Below are 13,108 nucleotides of genomic sequence, written 5' to 3' on the forward strand. Positions count from 1 at the left end.
AATGTAGAGAAGTCCTTAAATGACCTAATGGAGCTGAAAACCATGACACGAGAACTACATGACAAATGCACAAGCTTCAGTAACCAACTCAATCAACCGGAAGAAATGGTATCAGTGATTGAAGATCAAATGAATGAAATGAAGCAAGAAGTTCAGAGAAAAAATAGTAGAAAGAAATGAACAAAGCCTCCAAGAAATATGGCACTATGCGAAAAGACCAATCTATGTCTGATTGGTGTACCTGAAAGTGACGGGGAGAATGGAACCAAGTTGGAAAACACTCTGCAGGATATTATCCAGGAGAACTTCCCGAACCTAGCAAGGCACGCCAACATTCAAATTCAGGAAATACAGAGAACGCCACAAAGATACTCCTCGAGAAGAGCAACTCCAAGACACATAATTATCAGATTCACCAAAGTTGAAATGAAGGAAAAAATGTTAAGGGCAGCCAGAGAGAAAGGTCGGGTTACCCACAAAGGGAAGCCCATCAGACTAACAGCAGATCTCTCGGCAGAAACTCTACAAGACAGAATAGAAGGGGACTAATGTTCAACGTTCTTAAAGAAAAGAATTTTAAACCCAGAATTTCATATCCAGCCAAACTAAGTTTCATAAGTGAAGGAGAAATAAAATCCTTTACAGACAAGCAAATGCTTAGAGATTTTGTCACCACCAGGCCTGCTCTATAAGAGACCCTGAAGGAAGCACTAAACATGGAAGGGAACAACCAGTACCAGCAATTGCAAAAACATGCCAAAATGTAAAGACCATCAAGGCTAGGAAGAAACTGCAACAACTAATGAGCAAAATAACCAGCTAACATCATAATGACAGGATCAAGTTCACACATAAAAATATTAACTTTAAATGTAAATGGGCTAAATGCTCCAATTAACAGACACAGACTGGCAAATTGGATAAAAAGTCAAGACCCATCAGTCTGCTGTATTCAGGAGAGCCATCTCATGTGCAGATGCACAGACAGGCTCAAAATAAAGGGATGGAGGAAGATCTACCAAGCAAACGGAAAACAATAAAAGGCAGGGGTTGCAATCCTAGTCTCTGATAAAACAGACTTTAATCCATCAAAGATCAAAAGAGACAAAGAAGGCCATTACATAATGGTAAAGGGATCAATTCAACAAGAAGAGCTAACTATCCTAAATATATATACACCCAATACAAGAGCACCCAAATTCACAAAGCAAGTACTTAGAGACTTACAAAGAGACTTATACTACCACACAATAATAATAGGAGACATTAACAACCCACTGTCAACATTAGACAGATCAACGAGACAGAAAGTAACAAGGATATCCAGGAATTGAACTCACCTCTACACCAAGCAGACCTAATAGACATCTACAGAACTCTCCACCCAAAATCAACAGAACATACATTCTTCTCAGTGCCACATCACAATTATTCCAAAATTGACCACATAGTTGGAAGTAAAGCACTTCTCAGCAAATGTAAAAGAACAGAAATTATAACAAACTGTCTCTCAGACCATAGTGCAATCAAACTAGCATACAGGATTAAGAAACTCAATCAAAACCACTCAACTGCATGGAAACTGAACAACTTGCTCCTGAATAACTCCTGGGTACATAATGAAATGAAGGCAGAAATAAAGATGTTCTTTGAAACCAATGAGAACAAAGATACAACATACCAGAATCTCTGGGACACATTTAAAGCAGTGTGTAGAGGGAAATTTATAGCACTAAATGCCCACAAGAGAAAGCTGGAAAGATCTAAAATTGACACCCTAACATCACAATTAAAAGAACTAGAGAAGCAAGAGCAAACACATTCAAAAGCTAGCAGAAGGCAAGAAATAGCTAAGATCAGTGCAGAACTGAAGGAGATAGAGAAACAAAAAATCTTCAAAAAATCAATGAATCCAGGAGCTTGTTTTTTGAAAAGATCAACAGAATTGATAGCCCCCTAGCAAGACTAATAAAGAAGAAAAGAGAGAAGAATCAAATAGACACAATAAAAAATGATAAAGGGGATATCACCACTGATCCCACAGAAAGACAAACTACCATCAGAGAATACTATAAACACCTCTACGCAAATAAACTAGAAAACCTAGAAGAAATGGATAAATTCCTGGACACATATACTCTCCCAATGCTAAACCAGGAAGAAGTTGAATCCCTGAATAGACCAATAACAGGCTCTGAAACTGAGGCAATAATTAATAGCCTACCAACAAAAAACGTCCAGGACCACATGGATTCCCAGCTGAATTCTACCAGAGGTACAAGGAGGAGCTGGTACCATTCCTTCTTAAACTATTCCAATCAATAGAAAAAGAGGGAATCCTCCCTAACTCATTTTATGAGGCCAACATCATCCTGATACCAAAGCCTGGCAGAGACACAACAAATAAAGAGAATTTTAGACCAATATCCCTGATGAACATCGATGCAAAAATCCTCAATAGAATACTGGCAAACCGAATCCAGCAGCACATCAAAAAGTTGTTCCACCATGATCAAGTGGGCTGCACCCCTGGGATGCAAGGCTGGTTCAACATACGCAAATCAATAAACATAATACAGCATATAAACAGAAACAAAGACAAAAACCACATGATTATATCAATAGATGCAGAAAAGGCCTTCGACAACATTCAACAGCCCTTCATGCTAAAAACTCTCAATAAATTCGGTATGGATGGAAAGTATCTCAAAATAATAAGAGCTATTTATGACAAACCCACAGCCAATATCATACTGAATGGGCAAAAACTCAAGCATTCTCCTTGAAAACTGGCACAAGACAGGGATGCCCTCTCTCACCACTAATATTCAACATAGTGGTGGAAGTTCTGGCCAGGGCAATCAGGGAAGAGAAAGAAATAAAGGGTATTCAATTAGGAAAAGAGGAAGTCAAATTGTCCCTGTTTGCAGATGGGATGATTGTCTATTTAGAAAACCCCATTGTCTCAGCCCCAAATCTCCGTAAGCTGATAAGAAACTTCAGCAAAGTCTCAGGATACAAAATCAATGTGCAAAACTCATAAGCATTTTTATACACCAATAACAGACAAACAGAGAGCCAAATCATGAGTGAACTCCCATTCACAATTGCTTCAAAGAGAATAAAATACCTAGGAATCCAACTTACAAGGGATGTAAAGGAACTCTTCAAGGAGAGCTACAAACCACTGCTCAGTGAAATAAAAGAGGACACAAACAAATGGAAGAACATTCCATGCTCATGGATAGGAAGAATCAATATCGTGAAAATGGCCATACTGCCCAAGGTAATTTATAGATTCAATGCCATCCCCAGTAAGCTACCAATGACTTTCTTCACAGAATTGGAAAAAACTACTTTAAAGTTCATATGGAACCAAAAAAGAGCCCACATTGCCAAGACAATCCTAAGCCAAAAGAACAAAGCTGGAGACATCACGCTACCTGACTTCAAACTATACTACAAGGCTACAGTAACCAAAACAGCATGTTACTGGTACCAAAACATAGATATAGACCAATGGAGCCGAACAGAGCCCTCAGAAATAATACCACACATCTACAACCATCTGATCTTTGACATACCTGACAAAAACACGGGAAAGGATTCCCTATTTAATAAATGGTGCTGGGAAAACTGGCTAGTCATAAGTAGAAAGCTGAAACTGGATCCCTTCCTTATTCCTTATACAAAAATTAATTCAAGATGCATTAGAGACTTAAATGTTAGACTTAAAACCATAAAAACCTCAGAAGAAAATCTAGGCAATAGCATTCAGGACATAGGCACAGGCAAGGACTTCATGTCTAAAACACCAAAAGCAATGGCAACAAAAGCCAAAGTTGACAAATGGGATCTAATTAAACTAAAGAGCTTCTGCACAGCAAAAGAAACTACCATCAGAGTGAACAGGTAAACCACAGAATGGGAGAAAATATTTGCAATCTACTCATCTGACAAAGGGCTAATATCCAGAACCCACAAAGAACTCAAACAAATTTATAAGAAAAAAACACACAATCCCATCAAAAAGTGGGCAAAGGATATGAACAGACACTTCTCAAAAGAAGACATTTATGCAGCCAACAGACATATGAAAAAATGCTCATCATCGCTACCCATCAGAGAAATGCAAATCAAAACCACAATAGGATACCATCTCACACTAGTTAGAATGGTGATCATTAAAAAGTCAGGAAACAACAGGTGCTGGAGGGGATGTGGAGAAATAGGAACACTTTTACACTGTTGGTGGGACTGTAAACTAGTTCAACTGTTGTGGAAGACAGTGTGGCGATTCCTCAAGGATCTAGAACTAGAAATACCATTTGACCCAGCCATCCCATTACTGAGTATATACCCAAAGGATTATAAATCATGCTGCTATAAAGACACATGCACATGTGTGTTTATTGCAGCACTATTCACAATAGCAAAGACTTGGAACCAACCCAAATGTCCATCAATGAAAGACTGGATTAAGAAAACATGGCACTTATACACCATAGAATACTATGCAGTCATAAAAAAGGATGAGTCCATGTCCTTTGTAGGGACTTGGATGCAGTTGGAAACCATCATTCTCAGCAAACTATTGCAAGAACAGAAAACCAAACATCGCATGTTCTCACTCATAGGTGGAAATTGAACAATGAGAACACTTGGACACAGGAAGGGGAACATCACACAGTGGGGCCTGTTTTGGGGTCGGCAGAGGGGGGGAGGGATAGCATTAGAGATATACCTAATGTAAGCGACAAGTTAATGGGTACAGCACACCAACATGGCACATGTATACATATGTAACGAACCTGCACGTTGTGCACATGTACCCTAGAACAAAAAGTATAATATAAAAAAAGAAAATTATTAGATATGAACCTAAACTATAAATTTGGGTTTTTCAGAACAAAACTTTTCTTGGTATATATGAAACTTTAATCTCTACGCCTGAAAAGTTTCATAACATAGTCTTGGTTTTTAAAAATTTGACATCAGTACATTCTATCTACTAAAGGTCATTTGATTTCTTGTAAATGTAGCTCTTTTGAGTGATCCAAATAATTAGTAACACACTCAGTGATCTCCAGTTATTTAGTGTCGCACTACATTATAACAGAAGCCATTATATCCTGTGTGACAGGAAAATGGGTGGAGGCCCTTGTATATCAAACTTCCAGAAATCCTTGTTTACAAGGCTGAGTTTTTATGTCATAGTGTGGCAGTCCAAAACTTTTTCAGCAGGTCATGGCTTTTTTTCTAGGAAAGTTATCTTCACAAAACACATTGACAATTGTTTCCTTTTTGCATATATAACAAAATACCTAAAACAGACACATACTAGCATGAAAAAAATCTTACTAAATTAAAGAAAAAAATGATATTAAGTGATTTCTTATGGCGGTCTTATAATGCTTTGCATACAGTAGGTACTCTGTAAGTATTTATTAGTTTAGTGAATTAGTTAAAAAATTAAAGCACATGCTTCCCTGATTCTCTCCACTGTTCTGAAGACTGCATGCAGGTTCCTGAATAACAAGTGGTAGATCCTAGTGATAAACAAATTTAAAAGTTTATTGATTATATGAATATATGTTTAGAAGTTTTAAATTACAATTTCAAACTGCACTTAAACGAACTTCTTCCACTTCAGACTCTCTCTGCACAAGATTGCCTCTGTGCCACCCCTCTTCCCTGCTCTGTGTCCCTGTCCCGGTAGTTCAGCTTTTTATCAGCCTCTCTCCAGTGACACAAATGCACTCTTTTATTTGTGTTCCCCTTGACCTCAGAGTTTTCACAACTGAAACAAAATTCCAGGTTTCAGAGTCCTATTCCTGCATGGTAACATTTCATAACCCTTTTGTTCAGCTACTCAGAAAAAAATAGTTATTGTCCCTTCCTTTGTGCCCTCACAGCAGGTTGTGGTGCCTTTAGGTTGTGCTGATCTCCAGCTACCTCCTTTGACTTGTCTGGCTAGGCAACCCGCCCTTCCTTAACATTTCCCACCTTCGTCTCCATGTCCCCACCCCTATCTCTACCACAGCAATTAAAAGAGAATCTCATTGTTTATCACTGGGTTGGTAAACAATCCAGTTAAAATCTGAATTTAAAGACAAGATTTTAGCTGATATTTCGTGATCTTTCTCTATACACATTTTAACAAACAAGATAATTTTGAGTACTCTGAGCCATCAAGCAGTAAAATCTCAAGGGCTGCTCATTCACTCATTCTAAAGCGAACATTCTAATGTCCTTATTTCCTCTATTTTGTAAGTTTTGAATGTTTTAAGCATTCTCTTATTGAATTCTTTTCTTCTTTAATTTTATCATCCAGCCTGGCCAACATGGCGAAACCCCGTCTCTACTAAAAATACAAAACTTAGCCAGACGTGGTGGTGGGCTACTGTAGTCCCAGCTACTCAGGAGACTGAGGCAAGAGAATTGCTTGAACCCAGGAGGCAGAGGTTGCAGTGAGCTGAGACCACGCTACTGCCCTCCAGCCTGGGGTATAGAGCGAGATTCCATCTCTAAAACAAAAACAAAAACAAAAATCACTATATATTTGACTAAGACTAAAACTACAGAAGGACATACTGTAGTAATAGCAATCACAAATTTTCTAGTCAAAATTTTCTCCATATTTTGGAAGAATTTAATTCTGCTTAACAGCAGTACATTGGATCAATGGTGTCATTCAGTGGAAAGCCGCAGCTAATTTCCATGTGTTAGCTACAGTTTTTCCCTGATATCTTAGAGAGGTGCGTCTAATAACCTTCAAAGCATGGGCAAAATCACATTCTTTAACAATGTTTAGTAATATTAAATTATCTTCATGTTAGCCCATGTTTACATGACACCAAACAGATCACATTTTTAAGGACTATTCCAGCATCTTGAAGCAAAACAGTTTCTTTCTTAAAATGAGAAACAGAGCAATACACAAAAGTAATACAGAAAAGTTTATTTCATGTATATACATTGAAGAGTGTATATGCTCTGAACCTCTAGTGTTAACCAAAATCGAATATTGAGTTTGATATAAAAAATTTTTCATTTTATAGAAACATAATATTTTGGAGTTTTGGACAAGGATCTTTCTAGCCTGGTGAATTCTTTTTTTTTTTTTTTTTTTGAGACGGAGTCTGGCTCTGTCGCCCAGGCTGGAGTGCAGTGGCGGGATCTCGGCTCACTGCAAGCTCCGCCTCCCGGGTTCCCGCCATTCTCCTGCCTCAGCCTCCCGAGGAGCTGGGACTACAGGCGCCCGCCACCGCGCCCGGCTAATTTTTTGTATTTTTTAGTAGAGACGGGGTTTCACCATGTTAGCCGGGATGGTCTCCATCTCCTGACCTCGTGATCCGCCCGCCTCAGCCTCCCAAAGTGCTGGGATTACAGGCGTGAGCCACCGCGCCCGGCCTAGCCTGGTGAATTCTTGTCTAACTGGAATACATACACTGATATTTTGAGCACAGAGTACCTTAGCACCTCTGGGGAGTTTCTACTAGCTCTGAGGTATGAACCAATATGATAACCAAAGTCTTTATCTAATCGAAGTTACTGGAGAGGACTGTGGCCCACCTGAGTTAAGGGTCATTCTGGGAGAATAACTGGTCTCCATGAAAGTGGATCAATACATAGTTCTGTATAAGAACCCCCAGGATCTCTCCTTCAAGATGATTACTGTCCTGACTTTGACTCATCCTGGTCAATTAACTCTGGGAAACGGGGAGCCTAACTTTAGAGAGACCTATTGGAAAACACCCCCAAGCACCAGAATCCATAATACGGGGTCTAGGGCTTGAAAGCCAGGACAGAGGGTGACCTTGCCTGCTTTCATGTTGTAGCCCCAGATAAAGAAATGGTCACTTATGTAAGCACACAGTCAGAGCTGGGAGAGGTTAGTTTGCCTGGTCAGTAGGCAGCCAAACTGAGAAAATGAAGCACTGGGGATGGGGGTTGGTTATTTTCCATTTGCTGCCACTGCTCCCCTAGATCCATTCTGGACCCTTTTCCACCCAGCTCTGTGTTGCAGGAGGACTGATCCCTATGGATGGGATCCCCTTGCCCCCTGGAAGCTTAGGCCAGTGGGAGCCACTGGCAGGATATTGGAGGGCAGAAAAAGAAAGATGTCAAACATTTCTTATGCCCTGCCTAGCTCCCTCTAACCCTGCACACAACTTTACCCTCCCCCATCTCAAACCACTGACTGCCCCCTTCCACAAAGACAGCTTCTATTGGATATCCACTCCCTTTCAAGACTCAGTTCTCACTGGTAATGCTAGCTCCTTCCTTTGCACCTTGAGGTCTGGGGGTGCAGAGAGTTGGTGACTCAAGATGGTTTGTTGGTTTCCTCTGATCTGTGTATACCTCAGTAAACATCTCCTTTATTTCATGTTACCCAAACTCCTGCTGTTGTAACTTTTAATACCTTCTGGGACATGGCTGACAGAGTGGGAGGTAAATACATATACGCATGCATGCATATATATGTGTGTATATATATGTATATACGTATAAATATATGTGTGTGTATATATATGTGTGTGTATATATATGCATATGTTTATCTGTGTGACCAGAGAGACCTCATTCCTAGGGAGGGACCTTTGATTTCTACAAAAAAAGAGTCAAAGGCTGCAGAAACTTTCCCTTGAAGGAAATGAAAAAGGGAAGGAAGAGAGAGGAAAGGAAATAAAGATAATTTCTTCTTTGCCTTAGTATAATTTTTTTTAGTCCTTGATGTCTGATATGTGTTTAAATATTAAAGATTCCATTTCAAATAAGGTAATGTTAGGCATGTTTCCTCATCTAAAGAATTCTAAATTTCAAGTCCTTAAATTAGACCTTTTAAAGTGTTAAAAAAAATCTAAATTAATTTAGATTTCCTAATTTCTTAATTTAAGCTATCTTAATTTAGCTAGTTAAGATCTAAAGGCAAACTTCAACAAACTTTATTCCAAATCAAAAGTTGGCAACCTGCTCATAATATAGGATTATTTTAAAATGTACACCTATTTAGGAATGCATTCTGGTCCTTTAACCACTGCGTTACCTAAAAGAAAGAATAATATATGTATATATGTTGCACACATATGGGTATAAACTTTTGACATCATCTCAAAATTAACAAAAACTACCTGGGAAAGAATTTAAGAAATGTTTAGCATTTTTAAGAAAATCACTGTGTTATTTATTGAAACTCTAATTTACTGTTCCTGGTAACCATATAATTTCAAGATTTATTTCCTAGCTGAATATATTCAAGGTTTGCTTTATTTTATAAAAGCTTTTGAAATAAATAATCAGTTCCCACATTAGCAGTGAGAGCTGAAAAACATCATCGCTGCTGCTACTGTCATTTCTTGAGGTTTTCAAATGTCAATTTTCATTCCAAAAGCTTATAACATGATGTGCACAATGAACAGGAAACAGATGTGTCCTAGAGATTTATTTTGATATTTTGTGTATATTTACTACAAACAGACAAGAATTAAAATATCAGCGTAGTGTAAATTATCTAAAAAATGATCTTTAAAATGTTCCTAGATCGTGGGTACACAGAATTTAAAATATATATATACAAAAATTTTCCAGATTTGGGTTTCAGTCATAGCAATTATATTTATTATGTTGCTCTGAATTTCTTAAAACTAGGCTATCTACCTAGCCTTCCTAATGGGAATGCTGAATTCAAATATAACTATAAATGGAACAAATTCTAAATTAATTATAAAATGCCATGCATATAATAATTATTTTTTTCTGTGAGACTTTATGAACTTCATAACTTCTTATGAATTTAGTAACTTCTTAAATTTGGAAAGAGACTAAATCTTTTCAAAGAATGGTGAAAGATAATATCACTTAGAAGCCTATGAACCTGTAATATAAAGTCACTAAAGGAAGAAAAAGTGAAATATTGCAAAGATTCTTACTAAATAGGTGAGCATTTTTAAATAACCTCATCTTGTGTTTCTGCATAGACCATTGCCATATTGTGGGGATTATGTACTGAGGGGTATGTGTGTGTGTGTGTATGTATACACTAACAGTCATGTGTGTATTTTAAATGTTAGGACACAACCAAACTGACTTTTAATTTGCTGACTTGATTGGGGTGTTTTTTGGCTTTCAAATGTAGAAACAAATTTTATTTAAGATATGAAATACAATTTCTAAAATATCTTTTTTCAGAAAACCATGGCTACACAATAATAATTGCCTTTATCATGTTAGAATGTTCATTAGTCTCAAATACAAAAACCATGAAATAAGCCACCATCCTTCAATAATTTGAGCAAAGATAGAATGCCTAAGGAACAACATAGGTGGACTTGCAGAGGATGGGCTGTTTTACTTCAACAACCATTAAAAAAAAAAAAAAGCATGGATTTTGGGGTATATACATTAAGTTGAACCTTTGACACTTGGAATCAGGGCATTTTGTCACATAGCATTAACACATATTAGAAAATTGTGTAGTATCAAAGAAATAGAACCACCAGCATTCAAGCACTGTTGTCGACTAGGCAATAAAATGTTCTACTGAATGTTTCTTCTTTGTTCTAATTACTGTATACACTGTGTAGCAACTTTCAAATGAGAAAAGGAGCTTACACTTCTTTTATTTTCTGTTTAAAACAGCACAGAAAACAAACTGTGCCCTGTTATACATTAACAATTAGCCCTGTTATACATTAATAATTTTAAAGAACATCAATCTTACAAGAAAAAGGCTAAGAACAAAAAATGTTTCCAGATACCAGACAGATAAGAATGAGTGGTCTGTAGACCCACACAGGGCTTTGCAGTGGTATTAAGCAAAAGCCACTTTGTAATTAATGGCAGTAAACAGAGATACAGAATTATTTACCAGATGCAAGGCTCTTCTCTTCAGGGGTTGTATAGACCAACATTTCTCTAATTCTTACAATAATCTCAGTAGGTGTGGTAGTACGTAAACCTGGGACATGGGTGCATCAGGGTGAGCCAAGAGTATTTCAGCATACTTAGACCTTTTAAATTTGTAGAGCAGCTGAGTGCCCAACATCACAGTGAAATATTGTTTAATTCCTGCCACGTTATTAACCACATTTTCCCTATTATCGATGGTTCCCTGAGATTTCTTGCAGTTTGCATTCTCTTCCAGAATTGTACCTACCTTTTTCTTAGCAGTAAGTTGAAATGGCTGCTTCTGCCTGGTAAGAAAGTCCTAGTCCTCCATAAGCCATGGTTTTAATTCTTCAGGAATCTTCACTTTAACTTTCATTCTATTCTTAAATACTTCCTCTCTTTCAACAGTGAGATCTGCCAGGGCTCTTTTCTACTGAGGGGGCTGAAGTGCTTCACTGGTACTGCCACCATCTTTGTTTCCAGGAGTCTTCTGCTTGTTCCTTCTGGTCTTCCTCACAGATCCTGAAGGAATGTTCTCTACAGAGCGACCCCCCTATCTTACCGGGAGAGCTAGTTCAAGATTTTTCTGCTGTGTATCAGTTGTCTTTTTTCTTGAGGAGTTCCCTCACATATCTTACTTCTCTGCATGTTGCTTCTAGTTGGTTTTTTAAAGCTGCCTTCTGCAGATTGTTGTCCACAAATTTGAGAACCCTGCTTTCTGGAATGCATTCAACCTTGTTTTTATTCCAACCAACAATCTTCCTTCTTTTCCTTCCAAGATCTCCTGGTTATTTCCCAGATGGAATCTTATAGATCTTCTGGGATGGTCTGGAAAGATGAAGTAGGAGACACAATCCAATAAAAAACAGCCAAGTATATTTTTGCACTTATAAGAAAATCTTCAGACCTCTCCTGGAATATGAGGTCACTTCAAGTCTCTCTACTTCATTTTGTCAACTCTGAATTCCATTTAATTGCTTAATAAATAAGGGTGGAATAATTCTTAATATAAGAAACTGGAGTTAATTATTAATATGGTTTGGCTCTGTGTCCCCACACAAATCTCATCTCAGATTGTAATCCTCACATGTTGAGGGAAGGAACTGGTGGAAGGTGATTGGATGATGGGGGCAGTTTCCCCCATGGTATTCTTGTGATAGTGAGGAAGTTCTTATGAGAGCTGATGATTTTAAAAGTGGCAGTTTGCCCTTCACTCTCTCTCTCTCCTGCCATGTTGTGAAAAAGGTGCTTGCTTGTCCTTCACCTTCTCCCATGACTGCAAGTTTCCTGAGACCCTTCCAGCCATGCAGAACGTTGGGTCAATTAAACCTCTTTTATTTGTAAATTACCCAGTCTTAGGTAGTATCTTTATAGCAGTGTAAAAAGGGACTAATACAATTACAGACCATTAGGAGTTGCCTACTTCTTGGGATTTTACTTCCAGTATTTCTTTCTGTTTTCAGTTTGGGGGCACCTAATTCATTAGAATACTTATTATCATCATTGATTCAACCACAGAGCTGAAAGCAAATGGAGAAGGTGCTTCTCTATGTGGCCCACTTTGCCACGTTCTCATTCATATCTAGAACTCGTTCCCACTGAATACTCTCTATACTTTCTGGTTTCTTGTCTACTTTAGGCAAATGCCTTAAAATTTTTGTGATCAATGGAGATATTCTGGAAAACCTTTATATTCTCTAGCACTTTCTTCTAATTAGTAGGTATTATTGAACCAGTGCCTCAACCAAATAGTAAATGAACTATTATCATTTAAATAACCGAAGACTATTTATCTTGAAGAACTCTAGTAGTTTTTTCTGTTTTGTATTCATTGTTGGTATAGTATTTCATGTTGTTCTCTAGAATTTTTATATGTACCAAGTTGAAAATAAAAAAAGAAGATCTTTTAATTTTTCTACATTTACATGCATAGCAGCCAAATTACTGTAGAATATTTTAGACTAAAATTTACAATCACGCTCTTCTACTGTAAAATTTCTACACATTACTGAAAAGCATGATAGGCAGTGATTGTGAATCACTGATTATTTCTGATATGCCAATGTAGACACATAAGCTAATCAGTTTTACCAAAAGTTTAAAAAGGAATAATTTTACTACTTCATTAATTTTACTACTACTCATGTAGACTAGGCCTCTTGATCCTCACCCACCACCTACAGTCACCTACAGTTTATTTGCAGGGTATATTTTTAAT

General features: G+C 37.6%; 1 pseudogene; it reads right to left on the reverse strand.

Moving 5' to 3' along the window:
* LOC112627001 overlaps positions 1 to 11,619 on the reverse strand; it is a 122,002-nt pseudogene extending 110,383 nt beyond the window's left edge.
* Between the last annotated feature and the right edge of the window lie 1,489 nt (positions 11,620 to 13,108).

Source organism: Theropithecus gelada, chromosome 6 (genome assembly GCF_003255815.1).
Source record: "Theropithecus gelada isolate Dixy chromosome 6, Tgel_1.0, whole genome shotgun sequence".
NCBI classification, from domain to species: domain Eukaryota; kingdom Metazoa; phylum Chordata; class Mammalia; order Primates; family Cercopithecidae; genus Theropithecus; species Theropithecus gelada.